The sequence below is a fragment of the Vulpes lagopus genome, chromosome 2 (genome assembly GCF_018345385.1).
Source record: "Vulpes lagopus strain Blue_001 chromosome 2, ASM1834538v1, whole genome shotgun sequence".
NCBI lineage: Eukaryota > Metazoa > Chordata > Mammalia > Carnivora > Canidae > Vulpes > Vulpes lagopus.
This window is the reverse complement of record NC_054825.1, coordinates 157535369-157545804: the sequence shown is the minus strand read 5'-3', so window position 1 is coordinate 157545804 and position 10436 is coordinate 157535369.

Below are 10436 nucleotides of genomic sequence, written 5' to 3'. Positions count from 1 at the left end.
ATTATTTTTGGTAAATGATGAAGCACAGGAGGAGGATGGGGGCGGGGCAGGGAAGTGAAGGAAGGAAGGAAAGAGTGAGATACCAGGGGCTTAGCATAAGAAACACCATCTTGTATATAGCTGCTATTTTTGTAATCTTATGTCTGTTTAAACTGCAAAATGTCCCAATACCCAGGGTTTCAGGAAGTATACTATAGACATTTGCTTCACCCAGCTTTTTGGCTTCTGTACAATGCCTAGCAAGCTACTAGGACTCAACAGAAACTGTCAACAGGATAGGTTTATGCCTTTATTAACCTATCCCTGAGTTTACTCGGGCTTCGAGATTTTGGAGTGCATGAACCACCTTGCAGCCGCTGGCTTTCAATAAAGACTCCTTAATTTGGCCTTCTGACTATGGCGTCCATCTATATAAGTTGCTGCTCTAGCTATAACATTTGGAGGCCCAGCGAGATTCCCGAGTGATCTCTGTCGCTGGGTTCTGACGCCTATTGGGCGGAGGGCCTCTCTGCCAGTGCTGCCGGGATTGCGAGAAATCTCTAGGGGAGGCGCCCCCTGAGACATTCCAGGGCCCTGGAGGCTTCTCTACGAGGCTATGACAGCCTGACGAGAGAAATGACGACGTCCAACCCCCAAAATACCCACGGAGTCACCTGTAAATTCCTGAGGTGAGTGTCACCTGTTTACCTGGAGACTGGTCCATCTGGGTGGAAGCTGGAGGACCAGACCTAGTCTGAACTCCCCTCCACAGGCTCCCCCTAAGATGTTAGGAAGGGGCTTCTGGTTAAGGGACCCAGAGGGGGTCCCTCCTGTTTTGTACTTAAGGGACCCAGCGGGGGTCACTCCCGGTTTCTGCTTGGGGGAATCAGCAGGGATCCCTCCTGGTTTCTGTTTGGGGGACCCAGGGAGGGTCCCTCCTGGTTTCTGGTTAAGGGACCCAGTGGGGGTCCCTCCTAGTTTTACACTTTTTGGCCAATTCCTCTACTCTCTTCTGTCAGCTGACATCTTTACACACACACACACACACACACACACACACACACATACGAACAACCTCAAAAAAAACATTGGGCACCTGTCAGCCATTAAAAGTGAGTAGCACGGCTGCCAGTCTTAAGACTCAGGTGACAGGTTTCTGGTCAAGGGTTCAATCAATCTCCCTTCCCACCAGAAGGGAATATTGGCCCTACCTGAACCCAGTTCCTCCTTCTGTTCTCTCTCCTCTTTTGTCTCTCCTTATTCATGAACTGACTGAGCCTATTGAAATCTTCTTGATCTTTGTTTTGGTTCTTCTTCTGGTTCTTTATGAATGTTATCAAAACTTTAATATAATTCCTGCAGGACGTTGTTCTGCCTGTGCTGGATGACCGACTAGTCTGGCTCTCCCCACAAACCTCAAACTCTTTCTCCTTCTGATCTCAGTCTTTATGGGGGGGGGTGCCCCAGCACGGCTAAAACCCAACTGGGGTACATGTTAAGACATTTTAAAAAAGCATTTAAGAAAAACTGTGATTATGGGGTTAAGTTAACCCTGGGAACTCTGAGAACACTATGCGAACTTGAGTGACCCATCTTTGGAGTTGGTGGGCCGGATGTGGGATCTTTTGATCCTCATCTAGCATAGACTGTTTGGAATGTTGTGACAGGAAGGCCGGACCACCCAGACCAGTTCCCATTTATTGACCAATGGCTCGCTCTGGTCCAAAATCCACCTCTTTGATTAAAAACATGCGCTCTAAAAACTGAAACCTGTGTCCTCGTAATGCAGCAAAAGTCAACAACTAGGAGGGGTCCACGGGAGGGAGCCCCTGTCCTCCAGTTGTCTCCTGATGAGGCTGACTTCCTGCCCTCTTACAACCCTCAAACAACCAGGGATAGGCCAAGAGGGGGAAGAAAAAAATGACAGGAGTGAGTCTGTGATCTCACCCCCACACATCCAAAGTCACACTCAGAAAGAAAATAAACAAGAAAACCATAGAGGGAAAGCTCTCCTTCCCCTCAGGGAAGCTCCCCCGACTGACAACTGACATCGTATTTGTACCATTCTCCATGAGCGACCTTTACAATTGAAAAGCCCCAAATCCCCCTTTCTCAGAAAAACCACAGACTCTGATTAGCCTCTTAGAATCAGTTTTTCATACACATCAGCCCACCTGAGATGACTGTCAACAGCTCCTAGTCACTCTTTTCACATCTGAAAAAAGGAAAAGAAGCCAGCTGAAATCCAAAAAGTAGACACTGGTGCAGCTCTTTCAGTCTTGACCGAGCCGATGGGACCTTTGACCTCTCATAAAACCTCCATTCAAGGGGCCACCAGATAATCTCTCTCATGCCCATGGACCACCCTATGGACTGTGGATCTAGGAAAAAAACACAGTCACTTACTCATTCATTCCAGGATGCCGTAGCCCCTGCTCAGGTGCGACTTCCTCCAAAAACTTTAAGCTACTATTTCATTAGAAAAGACAAAGGCCATCCTGATGATCAATCGGGCAAGGACTAGAACCCACAGAACAAACTCCTCAACCCCCAACGCGGATCCTCCTCACCTGTCCACTATCAGAAGAGTATATGCTACAAGAAAGGGTGAGTACCGGCCTTCCAGAGCCTTCCAAATATCTTTCCAAACTCCGAGAAAAGTTTCCCTGGGTATGGGCAGAAGACAACCCTCCGGGACTGGCCAGTCATGTCATCAGACCCCAGTAATAGTACGGCTATTAGCCACTGCCACTCCTGTCCAGATAAAACAATACCCCATAAGTTTGAATGCAAGAAGAGGCATCACTATACATATCTCTGGATTGAGACAAGCAGGAATTCTAGTCCTTTGCCAGTTGTCTTGGAATACCCCTCTACTTCCTGTCCAGAGACCAGGAACTAATGACTATCAGCCAGTACAAGATCTCAGAGAAATAAACAAATGGTAGAGACTACATACCCCACAGTCCCTAACCCTTATACTTTATTAAGCCTCCTAACTCCAGAGTGCAAATTCTATACAGTTCTGGACTTAAAGGGAGCTTTTTTTTTAGCATTCCCTCGGCACCCATCAGTCAGCCTATCTTTGCCTTTTAATGGACAGATACAGAAGGAGGCTTCTCTGGACAATTGACTTGGACTAGGTTGCCACAGGGATTCAAAAATTCTCCCACCCTATTCGACAAGGCTCTAAGTTCAGACCTCCACATGTTCCAACGAGGACATCCTAAATGCACCCTACTCCAGTATGTGGATGACCTCCTATTGGCCTCTGATAATGAGGCTAAATGTCAAAAAGCTACTGAGGATCTCTTAGAAACCTTACAGACTCTGGACTACATGTCTCAGCCGAAAAGGCACAACTATGCTCCCTCTCAGTTACATACCTGGGATACAATATCAGCAATGGTGAACGGACCCTTTCTCTTAGTAGAATCAAAGCCATTCTATAAATTCCCACACCTAAAACTAAGCGGCAGGTACGAGAATTCCTGGGGGTGGTTGGATATTGCTGCCTATGGATTCCAGGGTTTGCTGAGATTGCTAAGCCCCTATATTCCAGCAAGGTGGGGCAGGGGGGACCCAGCCACTGGAATGGACTGAAACTCATGAACAGGCCTTTGAACAGTTAAAAGGGGCTCTGACCTCAGCCCCTGCACTGGCCTTACTGGATGTCACAAAGCCTTTCCATCTCTATATACATGAAAGGCGGGGAATAGTGAAAGAGGTCCTAATCCAAACACTGGGGCCCTGGAAGAGACCCGTGGCCTATCTGTCCAAAAGACTGGATCCAGCCGCAGCCAGATGGCCAGCCATGCCTTCAAGTGGTGGCTGCAGCTGCCCTGTTGATCAAAGAAGTCGAAAAACTGACATTGGGACAAGAACTCTTATTAACAGCACCCCATGGGTCAAAACCTTACTCCGAGGGGCACCAGAGCATTGGATGTCAAATGCTCAGGTAACTCAGTTTCAGGCCCTTCTGTTAGATCAGCCTCTCATTAAGTTTCAAAAAACTCTATCTATAGGGGATCCCTGGGTGGCTCAGCAGTTTGGCGCCGGCCTTTGGCCCAGGGCGCGATCCTGGAGTCCCGGGATCGAGTCCCACGTCGGGCTCCTGGCATGGAGCCTGCATCTCCCTCCTTCTGTGTCTCTGCCTCTCCCTCTCTCTGTATCTATAATAAATAAATAAATAAATAAATAAATAAATAAATAAATAAATAAATAAATAAATCTTAAAAAGAAAAACTCTGGTATAAACCCTGCAAGCTTGCTTCCAGATGACGACCCGGAAGAACTGATACACAACTGCCTGAAAACGATTGATATAGTACAGACTGCTCACCTGGACCCAAGGATGTGCCGCTGCCTGCTTCTGATGTGGTGTTGTTCACTGATGGCAGCAGGTATGTCCAGGAAGAAATCAGGTACGAGGGGGCAGTGGTAGTGACTTTGGATCAGGTCATCTGGGCGCAATCCCTTAACAGAGGAACTTTTTTTTTTTTTAAAGATTTATTTATTTATTTATGATAGACATAGAGAGAGAGAGAGGCAGAGACAAAGGAGGAGGGAGAAGCAGTCTCCATGCCGGGAGCCCGACGTGGGACTCGATTCCGGGACTCCAGGATCGCGCCCTGGGCCAAAGGCAGGCGCCAAACTGCTGAGCCACCCAGGGATCCCCCAACAGAGGAACTTTGGCTCAAAAGGCTGAACTTGTTGCCCTCATCCAGGCTCTCTGATATGCAAAAGAAAAGATTGTAACCATCTATACTGATAGTAGGTGTGCATTTGCCAAGCACATGTCCATGGCACAATATATCAAGAAAGGCAGCTGCTAACCTCAACAGGTGATAACATTAAAAACAAGAAAGAAACCCTAGCCTTACTAAAGGCCATATGGCTGCCCAAGGCGGTTGTTGCCATAGTCCACTGCGAGGGACATCAGAAGGGGGCTCAACTGAAGCTAGAGGAAATTGAATGGCAGACCAGGTAGCCTGAGAGGTAGCACAAAAACCAGTGGATCTTTTACAGATCTTAATGACTGTACCCAATCTGGAACTACCTACCTCATCTACTTACATGGAAGCAGAAAACAATCTGGCCACACAGAAAGCGGCCTGCCTGGAAACAAATGGATGGTGAATCCTACCAGACAGAAGATTACTGGTCCCTGAGACTCAAGGTCAGACTTTAATTAACCAATTGCACCAATCAACACATTTAGGTCAAACAAAGCTCAGTGAACTGTTAAAAAAATATAGATATTATATTCCTAACCTAAGTAGCTTAATAGACCACCTTATCTCTAGATATATCATCTGTGCACAGGTAAATGCAAAGCAGGGAAAGAAAGCTCCTCTTGGAATTCAGTTAAGGGGAGTCTCCCCAGGGGAACATTGGGAAATAGACTTCACAGAAATAAAATCCTCAGCAGCAGGATATAAATATCTCCTGGTCTTTGTAAATACCTTTTCTGGATGGGCAGAAGCCTATCCCACAAGGGTGAAAACGGCAACAATGGCAGTAAAGAAATTACTCCAGGAAATCATTCCTAGATTTGGCCTACCAACAACTATTGGTTCACATAATGGCCCTGGGGATCCCTGGGTGGCTCAGCGGTTTAGTGCCTGTCTTCGGCCTGGGGCGTGGTCCTGGAGTCCCAGAATCGAGTCCCACATCGGACTCCCTGCATGGAGCCTGCTTCTCCCACCTGTGTCTCTGCCTTTCTCTCTCTCTCTCTCTCATTCTGTGTGTGTGTGTGTGTGTGTGTGTGTGTCATGAATAAATAAATAAAATCTTAAAAAAAAATAATGGCCCTGTTTTTACAGCTAAAATCTCCTGAGACATTGCTAAAGCCCTAAATATTAATTAGAAATTACATTACTGCCCCCCAAAGTTCGGGGCAGGTAGAGTGAATGAATAGAACTCTAAACAAACAAACAAACAAACAAACAAACCTTGGGATGCCTGAGTGGCTCAGCAGTTGAGGGCCTGCTTTTGGCTCAGGACGTGATCCTGGATTCCCAGGTTCACGTTCTGGTCCACATCGGGCTCCTTGCATGGAGCCTGCTTCTCCCTCTGCCTGTGTCTCTGCCTCTCTCTCTGTGTCTCTCGGGAGTACATAAATAAAATCTTAAAAGAATAAAAATTAAAAAAAAAAACTTTGACGAAACTTACTCTAAAAACTGGTGAAAACTGGACCACTTTATTCCCCCTTGCCCTCCTGAGGGCAAGATGTACCCCTTATCAGGAGGAGTTCACCCTCTGTAAAATTGTGTTTGGCAGTCCCCCTCCCATTCTCCCCAAACTCCAAAAGGAGTTAAAGGCTGAAATTCATAATCACTCTCTAATCAAGGTTTTATAGGCCCTACAACTCACCCAGGAGGTGATTCATAAACAAGTCTGGAAGCTTAGTCTATATCATCAACAGATCCAGTACACCTTTTCCAGCCTGGGGACTCAGATTGGATAAAGAAGTTTACCACCCAGGGACTAATTCCCACTTGGAAGGGACCATACACGGTCGTCTTAACCACACCAACAGCCATTAAAGTCAGCAGCATCCTCACCTGGCTACACCACTCCCATGTCAAAAAAGGACAAAACAACACAAAAGGTCCAGGAAACCCAGGATCCTCTAAAGATAAGACTCTCAAGTGTTCCCTAATCCTAATTCTTACCATGTTCTATACAAGTAAATCTGTAAATCCCCACTAACCTAAACCCCAAACTATATGAAAACTCAGAAATGGGATTACAGAGGAAATATTTACAAGTGTTACACAAGCTGTTTGGGGAGAGACTAATCTAAAACCAGACCTTTGCTCCTTGTTTAAAAATTACGTAAAAATAGAAAAAAAATAGGTATAGGACAAGAATGAGGGGCACCTTAAAAATATGGAATTAAAAAGGCTAAACAAGGGCTACAAAAAAATGGATGCATTTAAAAACTTGTTTAGGGCAAAAAAAAAAAAAAACTTGTTTAGGGCAGCCCCAGTGGCACAGCAGTTTGGTACCATCTGCAGCCCAGGGTGTGATCCTGGAGACTGGGGATCGAGTCCCATGTCAGGCTCCTTGAATGGAGCCTGCTTCTCCCTCTGCCTGTGTCTTTGCTTCTCTCTCTCTCTCTCTCTCTCTCTGTGTGTGTGTCTCTCATGGATAAATAAATAAAATCTTTTAAAAAATTGTTTAACTGGTCACCATGGGTCACCACCTTTGTGTCAGCCACTGTGGGACCCCTCATCCTCTTATTATTAGCCATAAGAGTAGGACCTTGTATCATCAATTGAATTGTAAATTTTATCAAAAGACAAATTAACTCAGTAAAACTACTAATAGTAAAGCCAACATATGACCTGTTACCAAGCATTGATGAATCAATGATTTGAATCATAATATTGAAACCAGTGGGGGGGGATCCCTGGGTGGCGCAGCGGTTTGGCGCCTGCCTTTGGCCCAGGGCGCGATCCTGGAGACCCAGGATCGAATCCCACGTCAGGCTCCCGGTGCATGGAGCCTGCTTCTCCCTCTGCCTGTGTCTCTGCCTCTCTCTTTCTCTCTCTCTGTGACTATCATAAATAAAATAAAAAAAATAAGAATCATCTTATAAATTTCTAACAAAAAAGCCTGCTAGGATTTTGAATGGGATTACATTGACTATAGATCAATCAGGGAAGAATTGGTGTATTAACATCTTAAAAAAAAAAAAAAAAAAAAGAAACCAGTGGGGAATGAGATACCAGAATCTTAGCATAAAAAACACCTTCTTGTAGATAGCTGCTGTTTTTATGACCTTATGTCTGTTTAAACTGCAATACCCAATACCCAAGGTTTCAGGAAGTATACCATAGACATTTGCTTCATCCAGCTTTTTGGCTTCTGTACAATGCCTAGGAAGCTACTAGGACTCAACAGAAACTGTCAACAGGATAGGTTTATGCCTTTATTAACCTATCCCTGAGCTTACTCAGGGCTGTGAGGTTTTGGAGTGCATGAGCCACCTTGCAGCCGCTGGCTTTTAGTAAAGACTCCTTAATTTGGCCTTCTGTTTATGGTGTCCATCTGTATAACTTGCTGCTCTAGATATAACAAGAGGAAGGAAAGGAAGGAAGAAAAGAAAAATGAAGGAAGGAGAGAGGAAGGCAAGGAAGAAAGAATTATAAAAAGAATTATTTAATTACTGAAAGCTGTCAATATAATTCTGTAGTTATGCATAGATATACTCAAAAATGGTTCCAGGGGGTATATCTGTGACAAGTGAAAATGGTTAAGATGTCAGCAAAAATTGGGATGGAGACACCAAAGTCTGAGAAGTGAGAGAATGAAGCTGAATACACACGGAGGATGAAACATTGAATACAACAGGGTGTAGTCTCCAAAATGTGATCTTTTTCCATTCTTGAAAATGCTGAATGTCTACTTTGAGGGAGAATTAAAACATTTAGAAAGTGTCAGAATGATGAAGATGAACAATTACACTGTAATACCACGCCTATTCATAGCTATGACAAACATTCAATGAACACCGCTTGCATTTCAGGCACTATCTTAAGTGCATGAAACAAATTGCAAACAAGAGACAAAGACCCCAACCATCAAAGAGCTTACACTGTACAGTATTCAAAAAAGACAGAGGAAGAAATATGAATATAAACTCAATTATGTACAATGTTAAAATGTGGTAGGCACAATAGAAAAGAAGATGAGGGCGCCAAGAAATGGAGTATGAGATATAGTATTATATAGCCAAGGGAGGTTGATTTGGGCCCATGTCTTCGTTTATAAAGGTGACTTAGTGACAACATAGATGGGTCAATGCCATTGAGAGAAAAGTTTAATGTTACCATTTCCCTAGAAATGAGAGGCACAGCATAACACAAAAGGCTACAGATGCAACACCAGGTTTTGGTTAGGACACAAAAGCAGGAGCCAAGAGACTTTACTGTGTTTTCTATAGGCAAGGCAAGGCAGATAGAGGAGGGGCAAGATGGCGGAAGAGTAGGGTCCCCAAATCACCTGTCCCCAACAAATTACCTAGATAGATAACCTTCAAATCATCCTGAAAATCTACGAATTTGGCCTGAGATTTAAAGAGAGACCAGCCGGAACGCTACAGTGAGAAGAGTTCGCGCTTCTATCAAGGTAGGAAGACGGGGGAAAAAAGAAATAAAGAAACAAAAGGCACCAAGGGGGAGGGGCCCCGCGAGGAGCCGGGCTGAGGCTGGGGCGAGTGCCCCCAGGGCAGGAGAGCCCCGTCCTGGAGGAGCAGGAGCTGCACCAACCTTCCCAGCGGAAAGGCGCCCATAGGGAGTTAGAGCAGGACCCAGGAGGGCGGGGACGCCCTCGGGCTCCCTGGGACACTAACAGACACCTGCGGGCGCGCACACAGGAGAGTGCAACGAGCTCCCTAAGGGGCGGGACCGGAGCAGCTCGGAGGGGCTCGGGCGGGGGCTCCGTGGAGGGGGCTGCGCGGCTCTGGGAGCAGCTGGGCGGCGGAGGCGACTCGGGCAGAGGAAGAAGCTCCGCGCGGAGGGGGCTGCGCGGCTCCGTGAGCAGCTCGGTGGGGCTCAGGCGGCGGCTCCGCGCAGGGGGCTGCGCGGCCGGGAGCGCGAATCCAACAGCGCAGGCGCCAAAGCACAGGGCGCCGGGACCCAGCCCAGGATCCGGCCTCCCCTCGGGACAGGCAGAGGCCGGGAGGGCCCAGGACAGTAAGGACCCTCCTGCCTGGAGCTGAGCAAATCAGCGGCCCCGCCCCGGAGCCCCCAGGCCCTGCAGACGGAGAGCCCCGGAGTTACTGCGGGAGCTGAATCCAGGTTTTCAGAACTCCCGCCACTGTGGCTGTTCCTCCTGGGCCTCACGGGGTAAACAACCCCCACTGAGCCCTGCAGCAGGCAGGGGGCAGAGCAGCTCCCCCAAGTGCTAACACCTGAAAATCAGCACAGCAGGCCCCTCCCTCAGAAGACCAGCTAGACGGACCAGTTCCAGAGGAAGTCAAGGGACTTAAAGTATACAGAATCAGAAGATACTCCCACGTGTTTTTTTTGTTTTGTTTTGTTTTGTTTTGTTTTCTTTCTTTCTTTCTTTCTTTCTTTCTTTTTTTCTTTTTGATTTCTGATTGCTTCCCCCACCCCCCTTTTTTTCTCCTTTCTTTCTTTTTCTTTCTCTTTTTCTTCTCTTTTTTCCCTTTTTTTCTTCTTTCTCTTTTTTCTTTTTCTCTTTCCTTTCCTTCTCTCTCTTTTTCTCCTTTTCCCAATACAACTTGTTTTTGGCCACTCTGCACTGAGCAAAATGACTAGAAGGAAAACCTCACCTCAAAAGAAAGAATCAGAAACAGTCCTCTCTCCCACAGAGTTACAAAATCTGGATTACAATTCAATGTCAGAAAGCCAATTCAGAAGCACTATTATACAGCTACTGGTGGCTCTAGAAAAAACCATAAAGGACTCAAGAGACTTCATGAC